The sequence below is a fragment of the Poecilia formosa genome, unplaced genomic scaffold (genome assembly GCF_000485575.1).
Source record: "Poecilia formosa unplaced genomic scaffold, Poecilia_formosa-5.1.2 Scaffold31, whole genome shotgun sequence".
Taxonomy (NCBI): Eukaryota; Metazoa; Chordata; class Actinopteri; order Cyprinodontiformes; family Poeciliidae; genus Poecilia; species Poecilia formosa.
The window spans coordinates 1,280,846-1,307,742 of NW_006799970.1; the positions used below are offsets into that span (position 1 = coordinate 1,280,846).

The 26,897-nt window shown below is 39.4% G+C and overlaps 1 protein-coding gene across 5 annotated transcripts in view; it reads left to right on the plus strand.

Annotated features, from left to right (window-relative positions):
• Positions 1–26,897, plus strand: part of grik4 (glutamate receptor, ionotropic, kainate 4) — a 345,779-nt gene that overhangs the window by 83,447 nt on the left and 235,435 nt on the right. The gene's annotated exons all lie outside the window — the stretch shown is intronic.

Sequence of the window (26,897 nt, forward strand, 5' to 3'; positions counted from 1 at the left end):
TTTGGTGTGGAAGATGTTAGTAAGTGAAGAGGCCTTCGTTTTATCTGTAAGTAAGTGGCCCAATTATTCAAGATTAATTTATTTTAAGTTGATATTAAGTTTCGGCTCCGACATTTTAGAGGCTGAACCGACGTGAACCTACAAATCGGTGTGAGTAAAGATGGCAGAGAGAGACCAGCAGCGTCCCTCTGTGTGAAATGTGTCATGGTGGACAGCACTGGCTTTTCGTGTTAGATCCTCCATTTTGATAAATGCTTTGTCTGTTATTATATGGGAATATTCAGAGGAGGGGAAAAAAAATGCACTGTTGCCAAAGTCAATAAATAATCATTTAATAGTTGACCAAAATAGTCTTGATCACAATTTTCTATAATTACACAACCCCAGTTGCATCAGTGAGATGTTTAAACTGAAATCAAAGGAAATTAAAGGTTCAGAGTCATTTGGATGAAAGACTTATTTACAAAAGGGAACAAAAAGTTGTTTAGTTACCTGAACTTTTTCAGAGGAAAGCGAGTCTGTTCAGGTTTTGTGAAAATTTTTCAATAGGAGGAATAAAATTAAAAATGTAGAAAACATTTTTTTAACTCGCCGGGTTGCGTGATGTTGCTGAGAAAATTATGGCGAAGGCAGCACACCATACATACAGCACACACCAACGCTGTGGAATCGATAAACAAGTAGAGTTTGTCTTCATGTCCGTATGAAAAAAATAATAATTAATGGGAAATGGGAAGGTTACGTACCTTGATTGCTGTTGACAAAGGGTGAGTAATGTGGCTCTTTGTAAAAGGGCTTTTATTCATATTTTGGCAGAGCCGTTCTCCGACTTCCTTGAGAATAATCCTCATGTGACTCATGTTGCCTAAGATTCATTATTTAATAATGTTCCTGGTCACATTGTGCTGTAACTGCAATGAGTGTTTTATCAAATGAAACATGGCTCTGCGCTGATCTAATGAGCTGGTACCCAATTTTAATTTCTGTTCTTTTCTGTTTTGTTATTAATTCAGTTGGGTTGTTTAGTTACAGGAAGTTGTATTTTCTCTAAAACCGGTGGATATCGCAGTTTTACGTCTCTTCAATCTCCGTCTTGGTGTTGGAATAGTTAAGTCGCTTTTACTGGCAGCTGTAACATTTTTTATTTTCAATCAGCTGTTGGAAGGAGGGTCAGAGGCTGAGTCAATGTTGCCGATAGCATTGTAGCATAAAACATCACAATATCAAATGCTGTTTTTACAGCGGCTGCCATGTTAAGTAGCAGCGTGACGATGCCTCCGCTGCCGGCATGAATAATTGATGACTGCTCGCAGCAGGAGGGGAAGAAAAACATTCAGTGTTGTTGTCGTGTCGTCTTAAAATATTGGGCTTTCTCAAGATAAATTGCATTCAGCTAAAATAGGAGGGTTAACAAAAACTAGATTAGAAATTAGGTTAAAATAGTCTTGCTGGTGAATCTCTGGATTAATGGGATAAATCATCAAAAAAAAAAAAAAAAGTGGTGGGGGGGAGCAAATGAGCGTTATTTCTCAAGCTACCTCGTTTTGCAGCCATAACCGATTTGGAGACAATCCTGGCTCTTTACGACTCTTAATTCTAGATTCACTTGGTGTTAGTTAATTTTTCCAGATTCAGAAAATCCGCCTTGGCGTTGCAGCAAAGGCAGCACAGCTGTTGGTGCTTCTTGGATCATTGGCTTTCTTACAGCATTTTGTTTGAAAGCGCTGCAGCTCGTCAGCTATGGGTGGTCATTCTGAACACTGCTCTTGCTGAGACACTTGCTTATTCTTTTTACTGCTCTATTATTCATGCGCTGGGAATACCGAGCAGTGAAGATATGTTTGTTTTGCAAGGGACCGTAAAGTGTTGCACATTTTTCTCTGGAGATCATACCCAATTACTCAAGATGCATGTTGCAAAAGACAATTTTAAACATGTTACGTCCTCGTTTTGAGAAATATAAACGGTAAAGATGATCCTAAAGGTAATATTTGAAGTTGTTTCGTGATACACTAAAGTTATGCTCTTTTAGATTCCTATGAATCAGTCAAAATACAGGAAACAATAATAATTCTCATGCTGATCTCTGTCCAGAGTTGCTGATCTACCCAATAGCAAAAACCACAACTGTGAATAAATTGCAACCTGGACACTTTCAAACATCTGGATTGTGTAGTCAAATAGCTGACTGCTGTGAGAATGTATTTTCTGAAGCTGCAGGTCTTTTAAAATAAAACAAAAAGTAGTGCACCACTATTAGGGCGGCAGCTTTTCAAAGCCGTCTGTGTTGTTTTGTGGCGAAACTGCCGAAGGAACGTTTTTCAGTTCAAGAGGTTAATTTGAGTGGAAAATGGCTACAGAGTGAATTATCACCGGTAAACATCAGGATCGACTTTTGAATTGCCACCCTTTTCTCCAGTTTTCTAAATGTTTTCTAAAAACTTGTTGCCGTAGTGGGCTAGAGAAGGAACCAGGCCAAGAAAAACAAACACCTCCGCTTTTGTTCTTTAATTAGTCGGCTTCGTTACCAGCCCATCTATAAATGAAAGCCTTAGAGAGCACAACTCCTGGAAGGACTCCTGCAGAACAGTTTGAATAAAATCTGACAAGATTAGACACGGACGAGGCAAAGTAAGGACAAATGAGGGTTAATGACAAAAAGGTGGCAGGAGCACGCAAAGTACATCTTTTCCTCACTTAAGTCTCTCTGTAATTAAATGATTGAAGAAAAAACTTTTCTGAAAGCGAATCTTCTGTTATGAGAATACTTCATCTCAATTAGCCTAAAAGCAAAGGTACCGATAAATGATGGGGAGCTTTCTTTCATCAGAACAATTCTTTTATTTAATAAATCATGAAATGATAAAAGCTTTTATTGAAATATTATTCCGTACTGTCTTATTAAAGGGCAGACATTTCCTGAACATTCTTTAGGTCACACTTTATCCATCTTTGCAATATATATCCATACGTGTATGTTTTTTTTATTTATTATTATTTTTTACTTTTGCCGCTCACACAACTCTTAATAATTTTGAAGATTGGGTTACCTTGTGTTTTTCTTTTAATATTGTCTAATTTTGGCTAAAAGCTCCTTTCTTTTCTTTTTAAAGACAAGGGCGCCCAGTGAGTCTTTAATTTCTGTAAAGTCATTCCAAACTCTAAGCAAAGCTGCAATTATGTGTTTTGAATTTGTTTCAAGGCTGCAGTCTTTTGCCTTTGCTGGCAGAATAGAGATAAACAGAAGGTTTGATCAGGTTCACAACCTACTCTTTTTCACACCAACAATGTCAGATTTCGCTCTGGAACAAAGTAAAAATATTTTCAAACTCTGACAAAAGGAAGAAATTTGACAGATGGTTGCAAAATTAAGCCACACGTTTTCTCAAAGAGCATTGCACATAAACATGTAGCAACATTGGCAGGTTTCATTGCTTTCTAACTCAAAATGATAGAATAATGCAGTCTTACATTAAGAGTTTATGTATTACCTTGACTAGAGGATTTAATATAGTTCTCCCCAGATGAAAATTATGGTTCAAAATCTAACCCAGTTAAAGTTTGCGGGGAAAAAAATAAACCATATACGAGTTCAAACTGGAATCATTTCTACCCTGATGATCTGTTTTTACCACGGCAAATGAAGAGAATGAAGTAAAGATCGACCCCAGAAAAATATCCCAGGTTCTGGAAAAGCTTCCCGAAATGGGATTACTCCTTCTCATCTCTCCTAAGTGCATAATCAATAGCGCTTTTCAAAAAAGCTAGTTAATTTCTTTCTTTAACAATGTAATAAACATGCAAACCGTTGTGTGTGGTGAGGCTTCAGTCAGCAGGAAAAAAAAATCCACACGACAACGCTTTGCGTAGCCTGGAGTGAAGCCCGTTACGATGCAACTGCATAGAAACGGGCAACAATTTCACAAACTGTGACTTAACGTCGTCCTTCTCCAGCTGGAATTCCTCTCTGATCCTCTGAGCCCTTCGTCTTTCGCCAAAAAAAAAAAAAAGAAGCTGCAGGAAACCTACTGAAACACATTTTCTTTTCCTTTCTTTCTTCTCTTTTTCTTTCTTTCTTTTTCTTTTACAAAAAAAAGAGAGGACAAAGATTTGTCTTTATACCAACTGACTGTTTCAGGACTGGAATGCAGTGCAGGACAAAAATCACAACACACAAACAACTGTTTAGTTTGAACAAAAAAAAAAAAAAGTAAAAACTAAATAAGGCATGTATATTTTTATAAATGTGTTAAATTAATCAATTCTTGCAGAAATTTCTTTAGCTGATAAAGCAAACTGATTCCATTTCTCACTGGAGAGAGGGTGTGTTGAGCGTGTTAATAGTTGTAGGGGGAAAAAAGAAACCTCTGCACCACATGAGGCCTTACCACAACGTACACACACACACACACACACACACACACACACACACACACTCCACAGCGACGGCTTGGCTGAAATCACGTTACCGACGCCCATGTCATCTGGTAACAGTGCAGCTACATTTATATTCACACACGGGGCAAAACACTTTTCATGTTTTTAAAGCCACTGCGCTTTTCCACAGGCGGCTCCAGTTTCCCCATGAATAAAAATGCCAGAACACACACTACGCTTTAGAGGCGTCGAAATTCTCCAAGGCATCAGCAACCTGTAAAATCTACTACTGACAAAATGTGACTTTTTGCTGACTTTGGCTCGGGGAAAGTGATTGGAAGAGTCCGTTTCAGTTTCATTGCCCACACCTGCAATCTTGCGTAAGATTTGAGTTTCGAATATCACTGTGATGCAGATGGTGCACCATAGCCTCTCTCGGTATGCGTCAGTCTGAACATTCTTGATTGTGTCTGCGTAAATCCGGCTGCTGAGCCTTATTGGAAATGTTAAAGTAATCTTCGCCGGCCCTCCTTGTTGTCTCTCTCCCCGCTCTCTGTAGGGTTTTTCACTTGCTTAACAAAAGCCACACAGCACATATCTGGTGAACTCAGCCTTTTCAGAGTAAGTTGCATGTCTGTGTTATAGATTTATGAATAAGGAAATACTTAATTAACTTTATTTCCCCCTCGGTCTGCTCCTGTCTTTGTTGCTTCTGGGACCGGGTCTTTTTCCTCTTTCTTTCTCCGCTGCTCCTGGAAAGTAGAGATAAGACCCACTGATGTTTGTCTGCTCCCTGGCAGATTACTGAGGCAGACAGGTACAAGGGCTCTGGCAGACAGTAGCAATATTTGTGAGGCCAATGCGAGACTTAACTGGAAATGCTTGAGAATCCCATCCCAGCCTTTATGCCATCTGGCTCTTTGTGTGTCCTGGCTTTTGACCAGTTGCTAAAGGGGAATAAAATAAAGATGAATCTAATTCTATTGCAGTAAAACTGTCAAGTGTGGTGTAATGATTTTTACTTGCTTAAACCAGTAAACTGTAGCTGTGTCTGTACGTAATTATGCTCTTTCGGCCTACAAGTATCAGTTGTTTTAATGAAAAATACAAGAAAACTCTTTTTGAAAAGAGGCCACAGGTCTGTCTTTGACGATATGTGAATACATAAAAGTGTATTATTCTGTTTCGTTTCACCTTTATGTATTTAAGTATTAACCTTAAACTTGTTGCTGATTATGGTGAGCCAGATTTTTACATTGAGACACTGGTGAAACCAACCAAAAGGGATGAAATTAATGTTTAAACACCATAACCTCTAAAGAACAACAATGACATCCCCTTTTTCTTCTTCCTTCTACATGTTTTATGGTACTCATAAAATTATTAATGTAACAGTTTTTAGCTAAGAACTTTTTCTAGATCATTTCTTGACCATGATGCATGGCAGAACATTTTTTTTTTTTTTCAATATATGTCAAAGCCCCGGAAACATTAATTTGAAAACACAAAGATTTCCAGCTATCCTGAGAAGTTATTCAGCAGAGCTTTGAAAATAAAAAATTTATCAAAGTTGTGGTCAATACATGGTTAACATTGTCACTTTGGCTTCTGTGTTCTTCTGGATATTAGGAGATACATTTTTAAAAGGGGGAAACGCAAGACGTTCCAACAGTGTTTCTTCCTAACAAGCATCATCGATTTTCTCTTTGTCATCTTATGTTTCGTTTCTTTTATCTTTGTGTGTTTGGCACCTTAAATCAGTGGTTGCGAAAAGTTTTGAGCTACGCTTGACAAACTGGCAGATGTGAAATTATTCTGATAAGTAAACTATATGCACCTCAGATTAGGTCGCCCTATTAACACCCCTGATGAGAAAGTCTTATGTGGATAAAATTTTTAATGAATAATAACTTAAAAAGGAAGATGAATAGCTTCAACTAAAATGTATTTATTTATATTTATGTCAGCCTTTGACCTTCATGACCTCCAGTCCGACTCGCTCTGTATCCCAGCTCCGCTTGCTCTCCTGCTTCTTACCTGGGTTTTTATATAGAGGCGACGCGCCAAGATCATCTTTGGCCTCCATTTTTATACCTCTTTAAAATCTTCCTGCTCAGCATTCTTAAGGAGGCATTTAAGGTAAACATTAACATCTCACTTTTGTTCTGCTGCTGAAAAGACTCTTCGTAGCTGAAGACCAAGAAGCTGCTACTCGCGATGTGCACAGCATTGAGTATTAATGTGATCAGGACCGGTTAGCTTTTCCCCTTAACCGCTCCAGAATCTGCTGCACAGAGCTCTCTGCTTGTATTTCATTACGAGTGGAGCAGCGGTGGCTTGTTCTGCTTCGCTTCCACCTCTGCGCTACAATCCGCTCAGCTTGGACACGACGCAAAGTGTGAAGTCGAGCAGCTGAGAGAAATACAGACCTGTTGAGGAAAGCTGAACCGTATAAACAGATTTAAATCCTAAATGATTCAGCTCTCATCTGTAACCTAAAATCTCCGCTCCGGCACCGACACTGAAAACTTTGGTCACAACACTCTGACATGCGAGTCAAAAGCACGATACGGTGTAGAGTGTTTTTTTTTCTTTCTCTCTCTCTCACAGTGTACACCCCTGCAGGTTTTTAATCGTTGGCCAAATTGTCCAACGATTTCAAGAGTTTCATTAGACAACAATAATTTACTCCGATAATGTCTGACTGTCTGATGTGATTTTGCAAACACTATATATGTGCAGCAACAGAGACATAGAGGCAACACAGACCTTAAAGATGATCAAATGGATACATTCCTTGATTTTTTTTTTCCTGCATGATGCAGCAGTTTCAGCCTCAGTTTGAGCCGTTTAATTTTTTGCTTTTTTTTTTTTTGCAGTGTTTTGTTTTATGCCTCTTTTACGCAAACAGCCTCCGTTTGTACCCTCTGCGCTGTTTGATTGACTCGTGTTTGGTCAGAACTGTTTAAATAGTAGCTTCAATATTTATGCAGCAAATGGCGATGATGCTGTGTGGCAATGGCAGAACAGAAATAGTTCATTGCACTACACCATGTGGCAGACAAACCCTTGCACATGTCTGACAGCTCTACTGGAAAATTAAATCAGAGGCAAAAGCAGATGTACAAGCACGGGCAGGGGACAAGGGATAACAAATGATTTTGTACCAAAAACTCTATTCAATGCACATACAAAACAGCCAGAGAGGAAAAAATGAGCAAAACTCCGAGGCATAATTTACGAAATAGCTCAGACTAAACCGATTAAAGACAGTAACTGTTGGGTTGAGATTTTAGAAAATAAACCTATTATGAAATACAGATACCTGGTTTTATGTGTAAAAGTTGCTTTCATCCCAAACAGCTTGATATACAATACGACTGAATAACAAATGGCTACGGACCAGGGTGCCTTTGGTGCTTTTCCTGTGTATAATCAGCGGCAGCATCTGGTCTGGTGATTTTCAGTCTGAAGTATGACAGATGTATAGAGCTTTGGGTCATGTAATAGATGGCTCTGTCATCTGCTTCCTGGAAAAAAAACAACAACAAAAAAACAAAAAACAAATAAAACCGACCAAAAAGCAGCAAAATGATTTGTTTAACAAATCTTACATAAAGTCACGTTTGAATTGTTTGTTTCGCTTGCTCAAAAGGTTTATCTGTTTTTGTTTTGCATTGAATTTGGACGAAGAGGTACATTTGTCTTAACATATAAGATTAAAGGCTTTCATTCACTTGAAGGTACGAAAGGTGACAGGCAGCATCTTTAAAACGTTCCAGTGCTTTTTGCACTAAGAACCCATCCATCCATCCATCTTCTGTACACCCTTGTCCCTTAGTGGGGTCAGGAGGGTTGCTGGTGCCTATCTCCAGCTAACGTTCCAATCGAGAGGCGGGGTCACCCTGGACAGGTCGCCAGTCCATCGCAGGGCAACACAGAGACAAACAACCAAGCGCACACACACACTCACACCTAGGGGCAATTTGGAGAGGCCAATTAACCTCCACTGGCTTAAGACCGGGGCCGGGAATCAAACCCAGAACCTTCTGGCTGCAAGACAACAGCTCTTCCAACTGCACCACTGTGCAGACTACACTAAGAACCTTCATCCTGAAAGGAAAAACTGCCTTGGTTTTGAATGTTTTCAACAAAAAAACCTCGAGTGCAGCATGCATTTGTATTCAGTCCTCTTTGAACTTTACCCCTAATTAAAATCCAAAGCCTTAAGAACAATTATTAGTTGGCCTGTCGGTAGAAATCTGACTTTTCTAGCCTACATACTCACTCAAACACAAACCTTTCACTCTTCTAAGTGTCCAAAACAACCTTCATCAAAGCTAAAAAGAGCTTCTAATCCCACAGATTTTTTTCTAAAACCTATAAAACATGACTTTCCTGCATTGTTACGCTCTAAACTGCTTATTTAAACCTTGACAATTCATGTCGGCGAACGATTCTTAATATAACAAACTTCTTCATGATGGTTTGGAATCCTGTTTATTCTTTAATTGAAGTATTCCTCTTTTATTTTACTTAGAATAGTCCAATGCCTGTCTTAAACATTGAAGATCAGAGCGAGCTTACATCAACATAACAATATCTTGTCTTGACAATAATACTTTGTCAGAACACGTCAGAAATGTGTCAGACGTCACAACATATTTGTTTGCAAACACACTTGCACAAACGGAATAAAAATACGTTATAAACCTTTGATGTCTACTTTCAGGATTGACTGGTAAACAAAAGCATTTTTCAGTTTGATCTTTTTAAAATGTGCTCATGAGTTTGTGTTCATAACTCAGTGGCTAGCTGAAGCGATGTGACGCTCTTTCCTATATTTTCTTGTTGATGTTATCAGCACCAGATGGCTTCACAACGGGACGATTTTTATGATCCATTCAGACGTATAGAAGGGTCTGTGCGTTACGAACCGACGGCTTCAAACAAAGTTGGCACTCAGTTTTATCTAGCTTGCAGTAAAGAGTAACACATTTCATTCAGTAAGATGCATCTGTTTGCGCTGCTTACATCGTCTGAGGGAGGAACCACTGACACACTCAAAGGCCAGTCCCGGGAGTTAGAGCGCCAGGCAGTGAGAGAGTGACCTTCGTGGCCAAACAACAGCTGTGTGTCAAGATACTGGCGGCTGGCAGCACCAGACGTGGGACTGTGACAACTGCAACTGCTGAGCTCCAAATCTGGTTCCCAGAAAGAGGTCAGGCAACAGGTTCACTTCAGGCCAAACAAAGGGGCCCTCTTTTCAAGTTTACCATCGCAGTTCACTGGGAGCCAGTGGACCAAAAGTGCAAAACCTTTTCTTTAAAATTAGCTTATATGATAGGAAATCTGGATTGTGTTCAGAATGTATGCATTCAGGCTGAACATTCATTCTTGGGTTCCTTTGGATGTAAACCTTAACCCTTTCATGCACAGTGGTCACTACAGTGGACAGCTGTCTAAAAGCCATTTTCTTGTGCTTCTTGCAGATTTTTATGTTATAAATGCACACAGACCACTGAAGTGGACACTAATGGATCATAAAATACAACTACTGGCCATCAGCTGCAAATGCAAGAAGTTATTTTTGTTAAGTCCAATATGGCCGACAGACAGAAAAGCATGCCGACCCACCCGGTCCCTCCTTCGACTGTAGACGACTCTTGCAGGTAAAAAAATATACATATTGTGACCTCAGATAACCCCTAAAGACCAATACTACTGATGTATTTTTCCAAATAACAACTTTGTATTTGGAGAAAATTACAATTGATCACCTAAAAAAATAATAATTTAAAAAAGGATCATAATTCATGCATGAAACGGTTAATTAGTTGCTTGTTTTTTATATATATATATATTTTTTAGTTTGTGTTTTGATTTATTTTGGGTTGTCATGAAATATTTTGGTGTGACTACCAATAGGTTAATTATTGATTATGTTTCTGCATAGTTCAAATATGAACATTGAGTTTAATTGGACATGTTTCTTTGAGTCAGTGGCCTTGTCTTGCTGTTCTGTGGGTGAATGCAGTGGCTGTTCAGTGGCAATGAATATTTTTCTCAGGCACAGGTTTCTAGAATTAGAGGTTTAGAACTGGACAGAAAGATGGATGGTTTTCAAGGGGAGAATTATAGATAAAGAAGAAAAGAAGACCTGAGGGGACAAAAATTAAAGACCACCCACTATGCGGAGCAGCAAAAAAAAGGATGTGGAAAAATGAGGAGATAATAGGAAGTAGAGAAGGATGGGCTCAGAAACTCAGAGAATGAGACCGGCCGAGGTTTTAGTGAGAGGAACTGAGGGAAAGGAAAGAGATATATGATACTTCAGCTCTTTGAAACTGCACAGTAGAGAAAGAAGTTGATGAATGACTCTGTTGGGTAAAGTGGTCACAACATCTTTCAGAACACAAGAATGAAGGGCGGGAGGTGAAGCTGGAGAACAGCTGGATCCAGCGGTGTGTGGTGAAGGATGGTATTGTTTTGGTGAACACCTACCGATACTTTTCAAAAATTGTGAGGAAAACAAAACGAACACATTCTTGATCCCAGCCAGACGGGATGCTGTCGCTGGTGTCGCCTGATAGATGGCTCACTCTGCCTGGCTAATATAATGATAATGAGTTGGAACATGGCCATGTGCAGGCAGGTAGAAAGGAACTGGGTGTCCAGTCATGAGTGAAGCGATCCTTTGACAAAAAGCAACTAAAAACATGTTTTTATCAACCAGTTAGAAGACAATACACAGTAGGGTGAAACAAGGGTGAGAGAAAAGGCTGTTTGTGTTGATAAAACATTACAAGAAGTTCATGAGAGAGTAATGCTATGTAGTGTGGGAACTTTATTTGTTAAAGTTGACCACAGTTGGTTATTGCTGCTTTTGTTTTTGCTAATTTTATATATTTTTGTTCCTTTGTTATGTTGTATCTCCTTGTATTTAAGCAGCTTTTGTTCTTTGTCTTCAGGTCAGCTTGTTTGACTTCAGTTGTTCAGCTGAGTTGGACTCAAATCTGGATTTTATCTCAATTTGTTTTGCACAGGAGTTTGAGTCTTTAACTTCTTTTTTGACATTGTTAAATTTACTTATTTTTTTCCCCATATTGAACACCTTTTTACCCTTCATGGTGGGCCTGAAGATAATCTAAGATGTAGCCATGTGTGGTGTGTTAAGAAGGATCTAGTCCGTTTTGATCTTTTGTGTTGCACAAAGCTTTTTGTCACATTTAAATTTCGACAGGCGAGGTTGAAGACGATTTAGAAATATGAACTTTTTGCTTGTGTACATGAGGTATATGCTCCCTAAGTAATATTGTCTGAACTACAATATGTACCACATGTAAATGTTATAGTTGTCAGTTCTATGAAAAGATCACAAAGAGAAAGTTTTACTTCTGTTGTATTCGTTTGGCCATGGTTTGTAATGCCGTTTGGGGCTGAACACAAGACTTCCCTTTAAACATACTGCAACACTATAAAAACATAAATTTAGCCTCAACATTCAAAATATCCAAAGAACACATTTGTATTCAGCTCATTCTCATCCCATACTGTAATGAAGGCAGAGATGGGATGAATGAGCACGGCTCACGTGGCATATTTCCTTTCTCACTGGGCCTTTAGTTTTCACTGAGGCGTGAACTTCTTTCCCCTGGCGGCGCAGGTAGAGAGCATCTGTGAATGGCGAGAAGACAATTTACCGTTGAATAACTCCGGTGTTTGCATGTGAGCGACAGGTCCTTATCAGAGCTCTCGCCTGCTGATCAAAGTTGAAAGAGGGTCAGGTTGAATTAAAGACCAGCTAATTAAAATGTCCAGCGAACACGCCAGCCCTCATTTCATTTATCACCCCAGGCTTGCCGGAGAAACGGAGAAGTGAGATGTTAGCGAAGCATGCAACGGGAACAAGGTGTGTTGGACTTCATCTGATGCTGGAGCAGAGGTTATTTAACAGGTGGTGTTTGGTAGTAATGGAGCATATGCTGCGCTGTGGTACCTTGTGTTAGTAGACTTACAAGTAAATGATGACATTACATACATTTTGCACAGCTTTGTTCACATGAATACACAGCACTGCAGATTTGCAAGCTGATGTCCCAGATAAAGAAATAAAGCTTGGAATGTGAGGCTTTTTGTATCCCTCATGCTTTGTTCACTTCATTTTTGCAGCATAGCATTCTGAAATCTCGAAACTTTGACACTTTGTTCAGAACAGAGAGCCCTTGTAGTCTGCTTCCTGCCGAGGTGTACAGATTGTAGGGAACATTAGCAATATTTTCTGGGTGGTTTGTGTCTCAGATCATCAATTTTTTTGTTGAATTTAGGGGTTTCTAAACGCTTTTATAAAATATTACAAAATAGAAAAGGAAGGTATTAAATGTCAATTTTCTGTGTAAAATATCCTTGTATATATGCATTATAAACTATCCTAGAATATGGCAGAGTTTTAAGACAATTTATGTTCAAAGGTTGGTTAAAAGGTTGATACCATTATGTCTTGTAAAAAAGAAAATGCTATATTCATTACTAGACACGTCCATATAATTGTAATGCATACTATAAGGAAGCGATTTAGAATAACATTGTGGGAGAGGCAAAAAGTGAGGATAAAAATACACTAAAAGACACTAAATATGTTTAGAACATTTTCTAATCAATGTCTTCATCTGGAAATTTATACCATTATGTCATTTTTAGCAAGAGAAAGCTAGGCACTAAAACCATTGCTGAGTTGTTTTTCTTTTGTTTTGTTTTGTTTTTTTTTGTTTTTTTTTACTTTGGTTTCTTGGCTTAATTTTCTTAACTACTTAGGTTTGGTTTTAATCCTATGGCCCACTGAAGAGCAACAACAACAATCCGGCCAGCAGAAGCTTAGCTCATGCACTATTCAATTGTATTCTGGATGCACATCTCCTGCTCTGACTGCAGCTGGTAGGGACTCCTGCTCAAGAACCGGGCCATCTGTGAGTGTTTTGGAACCTCTGATGGGCCCACTCCTCTACCCTCTGTTAGTGTAGATAGCTATGAATGACGCACACCAGAGTTTCTGAACTAACACCAGAACAGTTGGTAGATTCGTCTTTAGTTGCTCTAATTCTCCCTAAATGTAGCAACAACGTTGCAAAGAGTGAGGATTTGTTTTTCATGACTTTTAGCTTCTCATTTTCACCAGCGTGTTTGCTTATGGAAATGCAATTTTACTCTTATCTTTGGTGGAGTGGCTAAGCAATTTCAAGTGTTGAAGTGGAAGTATTTTGTTAGATCTTTTCTCACCACCCTTAAAATAAAGACGTACATTTTTTTTTACTGATACTCGAAAATATAGTTGACTTCAGTGCCCTCGGTTTTTTGATGCCTGCTGTGTTGTTTCTAAGAAAGCACGTAAATATAACTAAAATTGTCATTGTAATTTTCTTTCCTTTTCAAAAACTTTCAGAAAATAGTATCATTTTTACAATGCACAATATATCTAATGCATGACGAGCTAAGCTGCTTCCGCCTTTCAGATGGCAATATTACCTTTAGAGTTGTGGTAATTCAAGATGCAAAGCTAGACGGGCGGCATATTCACATTATTTTGTACGACTATTCAAGACACATCACATCTATTCATAGAATAATAAATAACAAACCCAAAGTAATTAGATACATTCCCATTAATAGTTTGACTTTATTTTTCATATTTTCTGTGACATACCTTTACATAGGCATTCAGTCATTCCGACCCACGCATGTCCACAGGGAGCGGTGTAACCATATTAACTGAATTGTGCATGCACAAATCGGTTTATCTGTACTCATTAGAATCCCATACTGAATATTCAGGGGACTAACAAAATGGAATGCTGCTTAGGAATAGAAAATAACAATAATAATGAGGAAACCTGTACCATCGGTTTGTGCAATCATCAAAGTGTGTTTTTTTTTTGTGTTTTTTTCTATCAGCAGATTTTCCTTTTTTGTTGTTGTTGTGAAGGTGTTTGATGCAGACTGACACCGGGAGCGAATCACCCTAATGAGATGCCATGTTGCTCCGCGGAAATGATTACCTCAGGAGGAAAGGCATTAGATTGATGAGGGCAATCTTTCCCTCCTTGCCTGAGATGCAGCAGCACCTTCACCACCATCACTGCACCATTTAGGCAAAGACAAGCCTCTCTTTGTCAGACCAAATGACCCGTAACATTTACCCGGAGAGTTAAAAGGGGGGGAAATCTGTGCTGCGCCGTCGCAACATCAAGTGACAAAATCAATTTAAGTGTTGTGCTTCTTACTAGAGAAGCACAAATCTCTTAGAGATTCACTTTTTTAAGTCATCAGTCCCAGCTCGCCTCTGTGCATGTTGATCCCCACGCTCCTCGACGCCCCAGGCCTACGATCTGAGCGGCTCTCGACTCTGAATGAAAGGCTTTCCTCAAAAGTATAAGCTGGGCATGTACATTACAGATGCATAACGGTTACAGCATGTTTCCCCTCTTGAGATTTGAACGCTGATTAATCGATGACTGAGGTTATTGATGCGATAAGGGATGATTGCTGAGTGTCCTCTTTGTCGCTGCTTGACCCAGCCTTCTGCGATTGCCTCGGCGAAAGCTTGGGCGCCCATTAATCAAGACTTGGTTGATTGCCTCCCAGGTCAGCAGTGATCGGGGAGGGAGGCTCGTGGAGGTGAATGCAGCAGCCGTTTAATAGCTCACACCGTAGCAGCCTTTAAAGGAGCAGATTACAAAGGCGGACACGGAGGACTCTGTTTGCTCCTCTGGAATCCGCAGAAACATCGGAAACAGTTGAGGCGGGACGAGATTACGCGTCGGTACATTCAGACTTCATCATTTTAATTAGATAATGAACAAAGATGACAGATAATGAAGGAGTCTTTGTGCATGTATCGGTTTCGTAGATAATGGTAATGAGCTTGATAAATGTCACTGTTATTACCACAAAGATTTATTTCTACCATAAATGTTTGCAAAAGGTGATTCAGTGACACAGCACAGCTCGAGTTGAACTGATGTTATAGAATAAATCAATTTGTAATTTTAGCAGAGTAAAAGAACAAGTTTGTTTTGGTTGTTTTAGGTTGTGTGTTTTAGTTTCGTAATCGATGGTTTGGAAGATTAGGTTTTCATGAGATAAAACATCCAGTTTTAATGTACATGAAAGTTATTCTCCTCCACATTTAAAGATCCTTTAGTCTTTATTTTGTAAGGATTATGAAAGGTCTGAGCATGCCAGACAACTCGGTCTATTAAACTGCGATGATCTGCAGAGTTGTCTTGAGTGTTTGTGAACATTATCTGCAACAGCCCAGCAAGCAGTTCTGCACTAATCTGCCCACATGCAAGGCAGACTGTTTGGGGGTTTTGTTAGTTATTAGCGTCGTAGGGGTTCTTTTTAGTTGCACTGCTGGGCTTATGCCCAGAAAAGTAAAGCAAAAACAAAAGCAGAAGGGATTTTTTTTTTTTTTTGCTTATATTTCAAGGTGAATGTGATGAATAAAAGGATCACGATTACATGGAGAAGAACCAATGTGAGGCGAACAGCAGTTGTTTCCTGGGATAGTTTTTGCAATACTTTATCAAACATCTGCCAGATCCACCACTGGAGGAGCAATCGCAAAAACACAAAGTGGTTTCCACACGACATATTTACTTGTTTGTTTGTTTTTTAAGTGAAACAACTTTCGTGAAAAGTAACATTTCCTTCTGGCTGCAGCACTGTGCAATCAATGTATAAATAACACAAGAATAACTACATATTAAATCTGCTTCTCGTTTTTCACTGGCAATTTTAAGTATCTTGTTAATTGCTGTCAATCTGGAGACTGTTTGATGTCCAGAAGTTCAGACTTTCTGCTCAGCGCAGTGTTAAGGATGCTTAAGCTGCCTCTGTTCTAGTAGTTTCTGTTCAGACTGAATTTCATTTAAAAAGCTAAACCCAGCTCTGAAGCGCATCCTTGGGGAAACGAGAGTCAGCGCTCCGAGGCCACGGCTTAACTCTGGAATTTGATGTTTTACTTTATCTTAAGTGCACCGGCTCTTTAGTGATACTTCTTACTGTGTAATGCATGTTCTGAAAACGTTTCCTCCAGGCATTTATTAGTATCAAAGTTTCATTTTAAATGCATATTAGAAAATGATTTGCAATTTTCACTCGTTACTTGTCAAAGTAAATAAATCAGTTTTTCAGATTCAAAAAGTAAATTTTAATTAATGTGTATTTTCTTACTGTTTTAATTTCTTAAGCTTTTAATAGTGAATACATTCTGCTTTAAACAAAACCATCTAAATGGGGATGTAACTTTTTTGTAATTGTAGCTTCATAAGTTTCACCTAAGTTGCACAGTATTTGTAGTTTACTTCCCTGAACAGGTTTGATATGTAGAATAAAACTGTGAAGGGAATTTTATTTGGTTGTTGCCTTTCAGAAAACATGAAGAATATAATATTACAGATGAAAACAGGTAAAGGTTATTATGTTTTTAATTGTTTGTGGCGGTTCTATTTTGTTTAAATCTTACAGAGTCTTTCATATTTTCTGTATGTATGCAAATTATGTATGCAGCATTATCATGAACATTAATAAATTTAATGGGAATTATTTTAGAAAAGCGGCATTTTGTCTTTTTTTGCTCCATCTTCCCAGACTCCACCAGGGCTTCATTTTTTTATATTTTTTTTTACCAGTCCTGTTTGTGGAGTTCAGGATCTTGAGGTGTAGTAACTGAGAGGAAGTTGTCTGGTTTGGAAACATTTGATTTCCACAGAGGACATGGATACATCGCCATCTTCAGGTCAAGACCTTGAGGATTCATTGGGGCAGTTTGTAGCCAGACCTGAAGCAGCTTTGACTGCAGAGTTAGAGGACATGGTCCCCAAGAGGAAAAACGTGGATTGGATCATCTCTGTTTACCTGATGAGTAGATGTATGTTGGTGTCTTTTCTACAAGTGATAGTGGGAGGGAGATAGACAGCTGGTTGCTCTGTAGTTATATGGACATCGCTCTGGTCTGTCGTGGTAGCGTCAGAGCTACGCCATATAGTAAAGCTCCCAATTCACCACTTTGTCTTTGTTTTATGACCCTTACCTATAGCCAAGAGTTATGGATCAAGACGGAAAGAATGACATACTGGATATATGCTGCCTTGCCGATAAGGAGCTCTATCATCTGGGGACAAAAGCTGCTGCTTCTCCCCACTGAAAGGAGCCCAATTAGGCTCAGACATCTGATCAGGACAGGCGCCCTCACTTGAGAATTCCCCATGCACAACCCCGTATGAAGACTATCAGGTCCCAAAAGGACAGCCTGCCAGTCTCAGTGGCCATCAAACCATCAGAACCAGTTGTGGAAGCAGAAACCTGACCAGCTCTCAATCCAAGGGAAAACTGCATGAACGGAAAACTGTCTCAAAGCCCCCACAGACTGCCTCTGCTTAAATTAACGTACGAAACTAGGATCAGGACTGAGGCAGGATTGCCACTCTGTTTTAGACTAATGAGCGACTGACTAGGTTTGGACGAATTGTAGATTTCATGTCAGTTTGAAAATTTCTTTCTCATGCATATTTATCCTTCAACTGTGGTTTGTAGACTAATGAGCAGAGCTTGTTTCTGTTTGTTAATCTTTTGATTTGTGTGTGTTTTCTTTGGCTTAATAATTAGTGAGATTTAAAAAAAATTATATTCATAAATCAACTCCTAGTAATTCTTGTTGTGATCTCTAGTTGAAGTCTGAATTAACGTTGGCGTTAAACCTAAATAAATCCTGTCCTGGGCGGTGAGTAATAAGGGGTTGCATGGTTTAGCTCCCACTTATACTGATAGGCAGCAGTGCCTGGATGGATGGATGGATGGATGGATGGATGGATGGATGGATGGATGGATGGATGGATGGATGGATGGATGGATGGATGGATGGATGGATGGATGCTACATTAAAGCCTCAGGCTTGGAACACAGTTTGATGTTGGTTATATATCAAACAGTATAATCACCCCCAGATAAAGAATCTTGACTGTCTGCATACGGTGTGAAAGATTACAGCCATAAAATGTTAACAAGAAGCAATGAATGGAGTAGGAAAGAAAAAGCTTCTGTTCAGTGACACACAGCTTATGAATTTTCTTGGTTCCTGCATTTCTGTGGCTTACATCAGCTGCGCATCCTGTACATAATAGTTACATATTCTTTTCACACCAGCTTTGAAACTGAATGAGTCAATCAAAACATGTTGCCAGATTGGCATTGGTGGCAGCTCGGATTTGAATGATTGTTTTATTTGCCAAGGTTATTCGTCATTTGTTATGGTCTAAGAATGTTTTCTATGTAAAATGACGGACACAAAGTCCTTGGGCTCAACAGTTTGTCTGGTTAGCAGAGGTAAAACAGATCGGTCTGACATGTTTGCCTTTGAATCGCTTCTTTGACCCTTTGTAACCTTTGTGCATTTTCCTGCCTCTGACATATCGGGTCTTTTTTTTTTTTCATTGCGCTAGCAAAAACACATCCTGTGTGCAGACTCCAGTCTTATTTATAGAGAATTCATTTTTCCCAAAGGTTTATGTTCTCTATATCGGGCATTGTTCAAGTTATTCAGTGTCGCTCTGACTAGAATAGAAATCCAGCTAATACCTGGTGGAACAACACTTTCCAGTGATTGTCAGTGTTTTAAACATATTTACAGAACAAAAGTTTCAAAAGTCTTTCGCAATAAATTCACACAGATTGACAGAAATAAGACCACTGATATATGAAAAGAAAAACACTTTCCGTATCGTTATATCACAAATCGTAGAAATAAACACACCCATTAAAATGTCAGGTTTTCATTTGGGGTAACAGTGGTTCAGGGGGTAGGAGTTTGTCCTGTAACAGTGGGAAAGGGTTCACCTCGATCCATCGCAGACATCAGGCCTTGGGTTGATCGCAGGTGGCTTTAGTAAAATTGCAGGTATGCCAGAAGAATCAAAAATTGTTCCACCAAACTTTTACTTTGACAAATGAGCGGGAAAGCTCATTATGTACTGAGAAAAGTATTTTACTTAAAATATAGTTAGACGATTAAAAAAAAAAAAGATATAGTTTGTGAAAAGAACGGACCCAGTGAGAAGCAAACAATAGGAGAGGATTCTTATTCTTAGCAAAACGATTCTCTTCTCACTCACACTGAGCAACAGTGTCCATGCATGTGGCAAGCAAACTGCCATCTCTTTGTTTCCCTGTCTGTGTAGATGCACCCTGACTCGTTTTGTTACTTTCCCCAGGCTAGATTTATCCTGCCTGTAAGTTTCCCAAATGCAGCCCTATCTACAAGTCAGCAGCTCACCTGAAACGCCTCATTCCTCCATCAGTCTGACTCCCCCATTGCACCATGGGAGATCAATTTCACCTTCTACACACAAAGGGAATGGAAATATATAGACAAGCACTGAGTACTGTTTATGCCAAGTAGTGGTATGCGATTGGTTGGTTTAGCAGAATATTTTATATATGTAATGTATATTTATATATGTAGTGTAAAGTGTAACGACAGAGAGCTGGGGATTGTTTGGGGTCATGCTTGGCAGCAAAAAATAGTTTCACGGACTTCGTTCTTTACTATTATGGCTTGGTTGGTTGGTCAGTGGAGCATGTAAGGGCTGTAGTTTGGGCTGATTGACTGAGAACGTTGTTCTGCTGCAGAGAGGTTTGCTGGGGTTTATGTAGGCTTGGACCAATTACTGCATGTGGTTTATAGATGAGCATCCTTGCATGTTAGGGGTGTGTTGGGGCTAAAGCTGAAGTAAGACGAAATGTTTGTCCCTGTAGTCTGTCTGCTTCCTTTTCTGCTCAGTTGAATAAGTGAAGAAAATGATGGAGGGATGCTGCTGGACAGAGCACTGTCATGCCTCAGTTAGTACTTTGGGAGCCTAACAGCTACTGCACTGCTCTAGACTTCTTTATACAGTAGGCAATGCATAGCTAGGCTTTAATCCTCTTATTTCTGAACATTATTCTCAGAGCTTGTTTAAGTTGATCAAGCTTTAATGCAGTCTGCAGCCACACTGCTGCCATGACTCCAGGGAGAGCAGTGCTGAGCCGTCACCGAGTCTACAGAACGTAACGAACTGGGCGAAACGTTGTGTTTACTCTTCAGATATGCAGCCTGGTCTTCTTGTGCTGTTGTGGCAGCTCTGACCTGCCCTAGCTCACATTGTGCCTGACATGGAACAATGCTAAGCTTGTCGGCAAACTAAACCAATGGCTATTTGATGATGTAATGGTGATACAACAATGTGTGGACCTTAGAACATTGTCTCAGGTTTAATAAACCTCAGTTTCAGATAACCGTGTTTCCTGGGGTTACAGTCACTGAATTTACTGATGCAATACAGGTGAAGGCTTTGTGTTATCTGGAATTGAGTGGTGGGCAGGAAGGATACCACCAATCTAAGAGAAGCTCAAAAGGAAAGAATATTTGGAAAGACATTCATCGATAAGTCATTACATTACGGCTATATTGTTCCGTGAACAGAAGAAACTAAGGTATAAATCTCCAACAAAGCTGGGTTTTGCCATGTTTGTTCTTCATATTCCTGGCGGTGCTGCTGGAGAATTGATTATATTATCAACTTATGATATCTACAGCAAATTGGTTTGTTTTAGTATGCTGTGACCTGCTTTCCTGAAATAACTGGTGAGCAGTTCAGCTAAATTTCTTCTCGTCTGTCCGTTACAGTAATCACACACCTACGAAAATGTCCAAGCTTTCCAGGGACGTGGCCTACATGCGGCACTGTTTGCAGCCGTGTCTTTAATCAAATGAGGTTTAACCTGTGGTGCATGTTGAAGATGATTTATTCCTGAATTCAGCAAATTATTTTTCATCAGTTAGTAGAAGATGAAAAATCAAGATTGTGGCGAGACATTCAAAATTTAAAGTGCAATGATGCTGCCATGAGGAACTTGAGTTTTTGTTTTAAACTGTCCAACAATGAGGTCTAACATGAGCCCCTCTGAAACCATAAGTACAGAGCAGAAACCTGCAATTAGAGGAAAAATTATCTGAAATATGAGCAGTAAAATCACTAAACAGGTCGAAGTCTGTCCTGCATCAGCAGCCAGATGTAGAAAGCGTCCAGGTCTTCACCTTCTGGATAATCTTGAATCATACTCCGCACACATTCGATTCATAAGATTCACACTATGTGGATATTGAGGATAATAAAAGTCTTAAACCTCTGGCTTGATGAACTTCTTTTTTCTGAGGTGTAACTCTTTGCAACATTTGATTCTAGTTCATTTGGCTGAACTAAACTTTGAGGTCTGAGTGCATAATTGAACTCTGATGTGGACCAGAAACGTGATTCCCCTAAAAACCTGAGTCAGAGTCGAGGAGGTGAGCAGGTTTGTTTGACAGCAGTGTGAAAGCGAACTGCATCAGCTGAAAATTAAACAACTGTTTGCCGTTTTGATTCCCAATTGAACCGAGTCTAATTATTAGTAGAAAACACCCTTAAAGTCAATATTCCATGTAGTTTTTTTTGTTTTTGTTTGTTTTTTGCTGAAAATAGTTTGCATTATTCTATCACTGTACTGAGTTCACCTAATTTTTCACCTGTTGGTTACATATTTCATTTTTTATTCCGACAAAGCAACTTTACAACCTTGTTGGACATAATTTATAGTGTACAGAATTCAATGTGTGTATTTTTCATCTGGCTCTGTGCACATGAATGTTTTTCAAACTGATTTCCATACTACCTGGCAGAGACCTGAGATATGAAGAAAAAGCTGGAGTAGCGAGAACAAGGTGGATAGAAAACAAAAAAGAGCCCTCCATTATTTATGTTTCCCTTGCAAACTTTATGATGCCGTTAGGTGGTGTTGCTGTTGTCTTCTGTACCCATTTATTAACTGCACTGCACTGCTGCATTTTAATGGATATGTCAAAGAGGACGTTTACCTCTGGTGGTGTAGCAAAGAGCCAGTTTCTTCGGCTCGGTGAAACGGAGGAACGGACGGTGCTCAACATAAGAGGAGTGCATCTTTTTAATGAGTTGGTTTGTCTGCCGGCAAAAATCCAACACTCATTGAGCTGCATTTTGCCAACAAAGCAGTTTTCAATGTGTTGCTCTAAAATATGGTGTATATATATATATAAATATTTTTTTTAATGTGCAAACAAAAGATATCTTTTATGTCGCACCAAGAACCTGTTTTCCTGTTTGATCAGTTCTTTATTTTTGAAGAAGTATTAACTAGTATTCCGTAAAATGCCACAGAGTCCCTTCCTTACCTTTTGCCTGGAGCTTTACTTGAAGGCAGCACACGCTGCATCGAGACACTTAGCTGTGCTTCACATTTTCCATAACATAGGATAAAGTAGCATCTGCTGTACGAGGACCCGCATTAACATCATTGTTACTTCCACCATAAATCATTTCCTCAGTGACAACAATTAAGCTTTTTTTTTTAAATTGGATCTTTTTTTTTAAACATGTCTATCTTTTGAGCATTTAATCCTGTATAACATTAACTTTCCTGCACAAATTAAAACATTTTTAAAATTATCCATAGCAAGCACACCTACTTTGGGAGCCTCCCTCAATATTCTAAAATATTTATTTTATTTTACTGTAAATCTCCTGCATTTCTAATATAATTTAATTCTATAAATAATTTTTATTGAATAGTGAAAGAAATTGACTTCCCAATGATATTCAGCAATTTAATGATATTTAATTCGGTAATTTAATCAAAAGTTAACCTCGTATAGATTGATAACGGAGATATATATTTATATGAAGGATAATTGAGGATTGAGGCTAAACCTAAATAAACGTTTTCAGGAATTTTCCACACGATGACTTAAAAACAAATAATGATTTTATAGCCGCGTTATTGTCTACACGATAATTAGGAAGGTTGCTTTCTTGACAATTGTCCAGCAGACAGTCGATTAGGGTGAGCCACAAAAGGTCATTGATTAGGAAGCTGTCTGTTCACAGGGTGTTACATTGTTGAATCGAAAAAAAAAAAAAAAAAAAAAAAAAGCTCTACGTTTGTTTATGTGAGACCAGATTACAGAACTATTCCTTTGCGTCGCTAATTTATTTAAGGCTCAGGAATGCACACTACTTCACAAAAAGAAGGTTTAAACCATTTAGTACAAACATGTCTTGGTTTGGATGACGCAAAATTACAAAGATTGATTGCAAAAAAAAAATAAATAAATAAAAAACTCTAGAGATCTGCCTCATTCCATCTCTGTCTCCACCTTGGACAGTTTTGTTACTTTTATTTAACGTAATTTACTAATCTCTGAGTTAATTTGAGGACGTAGCCATACCAGTTTCCTGGTCAGATGATTTGTAAGTTTTGGGTCAAACATGCATAATATTCTTCCCTCCCTAGTAAAGGAACTTTTTGTTACTCTGACAGTATCCAAGCATTATAACGAAAAGTTGAATGTAAAAAAGAGAAAAAAATTTTGGCAGAAAAAGCTGCATGGGGAACTGGGATAGCCACTTGAGAAGATTAAGCAAAGCCTATTCAAGAGGAGGTTCACAAGGCGCAGACAGTAGAGCCACCGCACACAGATGTATCCCGCTGTCACATCCCCTGTGTCGAGGCTTAGCGAGAGACAATGTCAGGAGTGTCTTGCACGATCTAAAGAGAAGTAGAACTGGATTCTTGCTCAGTGGTCCAAAATCCTCTGTTCAGGTAGAAGTAGATTTTGCATTTCATTTGTAGATCAAAGCCTATGAGTCTGGAGGAAAAGTGGAGTCAAGTTCCCACAGTCACTCAGGGTCTGGGGAGCGATAAAATTAGTTGGTGCCGGCCGACTGTGTTTTATCAAGTCCAGGGTCAGTGAGCCGTCTACCGAGGAATTTTAGGCTCCTTCCCTCTGCTGACAAGATTTATGGAGACGCTAATTTCATTTTCCAGCAGGATTTGGCACCTGCCTGCATGGCCAGCAGTTCATATAACAGGTTCAATGACCATAATATAATGGTGCTTAATTGGCCAGCAGACTGACCTGACGTGAACCCCACAGAGAATCTGTTTGGTGTTATCAAGATAAAGATGAGCGACCCAACAATCCAGATGGGCTGAAAGCTGCAATTAAAGCCACTGGCTTCAACCTATCAGCAGTGCCACAGACTGGCCACTGCCATGCCACACAGTCATTAATGCAGTCATTAACGTAAAAGGACACCTGAGCAAGTGTAAAGTGCATGTAGCGCACAGTAAGTAGATGAGAATTTGTTGTAGCATTTCTGCTATAAACATCCTTTTTACTGGACTTATGTAAGCTATTTTTTTTTTTATCGTCTCTAAGCCATAACCATATAAAGGAAGTGAAATAAACATTTGAAGTAAATCCCTCTGTGTAATCAATCTGTATACATTTTTGCTTTTGAATTGAAATGCTCAGATCAAATTAACTTTTCGGTACGATCAGATTTACTGAGATCCACATTTACATCCGTCATAAATCAAAAAGAGATGTAGTCGTTCCAAGACAATTGATGTCACCTGATAAAACTCTTGTTATTGTTCAGAAACACAGCTGGGCAGTTGACACATTTACCATAAGTGTGCATATGATCAACTTGTTGACTCCTCTGCTCTGACAAATGTAGCACTGATGACCAGCTGGTAAAAAAAAAAACTGATTTATTAATTTCTTTTCCCTACACCATCTGCTACGAGCCTCATAAACACGCATGAATACCAAGTGCATCGACTCCTTGCTCAATCGCGTCGCTTAAATTCCTATAGTCGTATGAAGACACGAAATCCTTCGGGTTATTTTACCGACATGCTAGAGTCATCGTGTGAGGCAACACCACCGTTTCTAACAGCAGTTATTCCTCTGGGCTTCAGTGCACACATCAATACTGACTGTTTCTTAATCTGCACTGTGTGAAACTGGCCCGTGGGTAGATTTCTTATTAATATCTCTGGTTCTGAACAGACAGGGAGCACCAGTCATTTACAGCACCATTCGTATGGTATGAAATGTTACGCACGCAAGTTTCTCCAGTGCGGTTTTAGCCACGCTGAGCGTTGATCTCGCAGATGACGGTGAGGCCAGAATACGTCCTGGAAATATAAACACCAACCTCTAGTGTTAACAAGGACGGCACAGTGAAAAGGAGGATTCTCCACCTAAAGCTGCAGTAGGTAACTATTTTAAAGAACATAAAGTGCAGTGGAGCCTGAGGCAGTGCAGCCTGATGTTTTTTTTCCACACATTATCCGTATAATGCTGTCAGGACATGGTGACAGGCGCAGCAAATATGTAAAAGACGTGTTTTTGTAAAAGTTTTCTACTGCGGATTTGAAGTACTTTCCTATTCTTTTTAAAGTGCTATAAGAAGAGTCGGTAGGAACACCACAGGTAAAGTCAGTGGCCGGTGACATTCTCTTGTTTATCCGTATCCACATTGATTTTGGACGTAGTTAAGGTGTCACTTGAAAATGTGTGAAATTACACTCTGTAGGAACATAAAAGCAACACATTTCCTCCTGCTGGAAATGGCTCCTTCCATTTTAATGGAAAACAGAGGTTAGAACTTTTACTGGATGAGTGCTGGTGTCAGTGGAGGCTAATTGTGATGTTTTCTCTAAAATCCAACTAAATCATTGCAGCTTTATGTTTTCTGGGACGTCTAAGATCTCTGGATGTAATAACTTCCTTGCCTTGGAAGTAAATCTGATCTATTGACAAATAGAGGGATGTTATCCTTTAGCACCTTGGCACCAGTAATGTTTGCTTGGCTGTTTTTGCCAGCAGCCATAAGTTAAACATCATAGTGCTGTGATTTTCCTCCCTGGAGGCACCGTTTGGCTTCCCCTAATAAACTGAACCTCTGCACACGGAGCCGTCAGGATACCTAATTGCCCCAGGAAACTAGCTGGTTGTTACTTTGTGTTTTATAGTGGGGTGATTAGCAATTAAGGAGCAAAATGCAAAAGAGGTGAGCATGTCCCTATCTATCCTTACAGACAGAGTTGCATTAAAAACTTCTGGAACTCCTGGGGGGGCGGCTATTATGTAAAATAAACTTCTTTGAGCTGTATATCGTCTCATGATATTTCCTCATCGACATACAAGGAGAGTTTGACTCTTTCATGCATGTTTTAGAAACCCTTCAACAAACCCTCTGACTTGGAGCTGCAGCCTTCAGCCGAGCTTCAAGGCGAATTTCAAAGCATCACATAGGGAAGTCAAATTTCTTTAATGTTATTTACAAAAAAAAATAAAAAAAAATTCCCTTCTCACCCTCCGCGGGTGGTCTCTTTCATCCTCTGAGCTCGGGTCCTCTACCAGAGGCCTGGGAGCTTGAGGGTTCTGCGCAGTATCTTGGCTGTGCCTAGAACTGCACATTTCTGGACTGAGATGTCTGATGTTGTTCCTGGGATCTGTTGTAACTACTGGTCCAGTTTGGGGGTGACTGCCCCAAGGGCCCCGATTACCACAGGCACCATTGTGGTCTTCACCTTCCAGGCCTTCTCCAGTTCCTCTC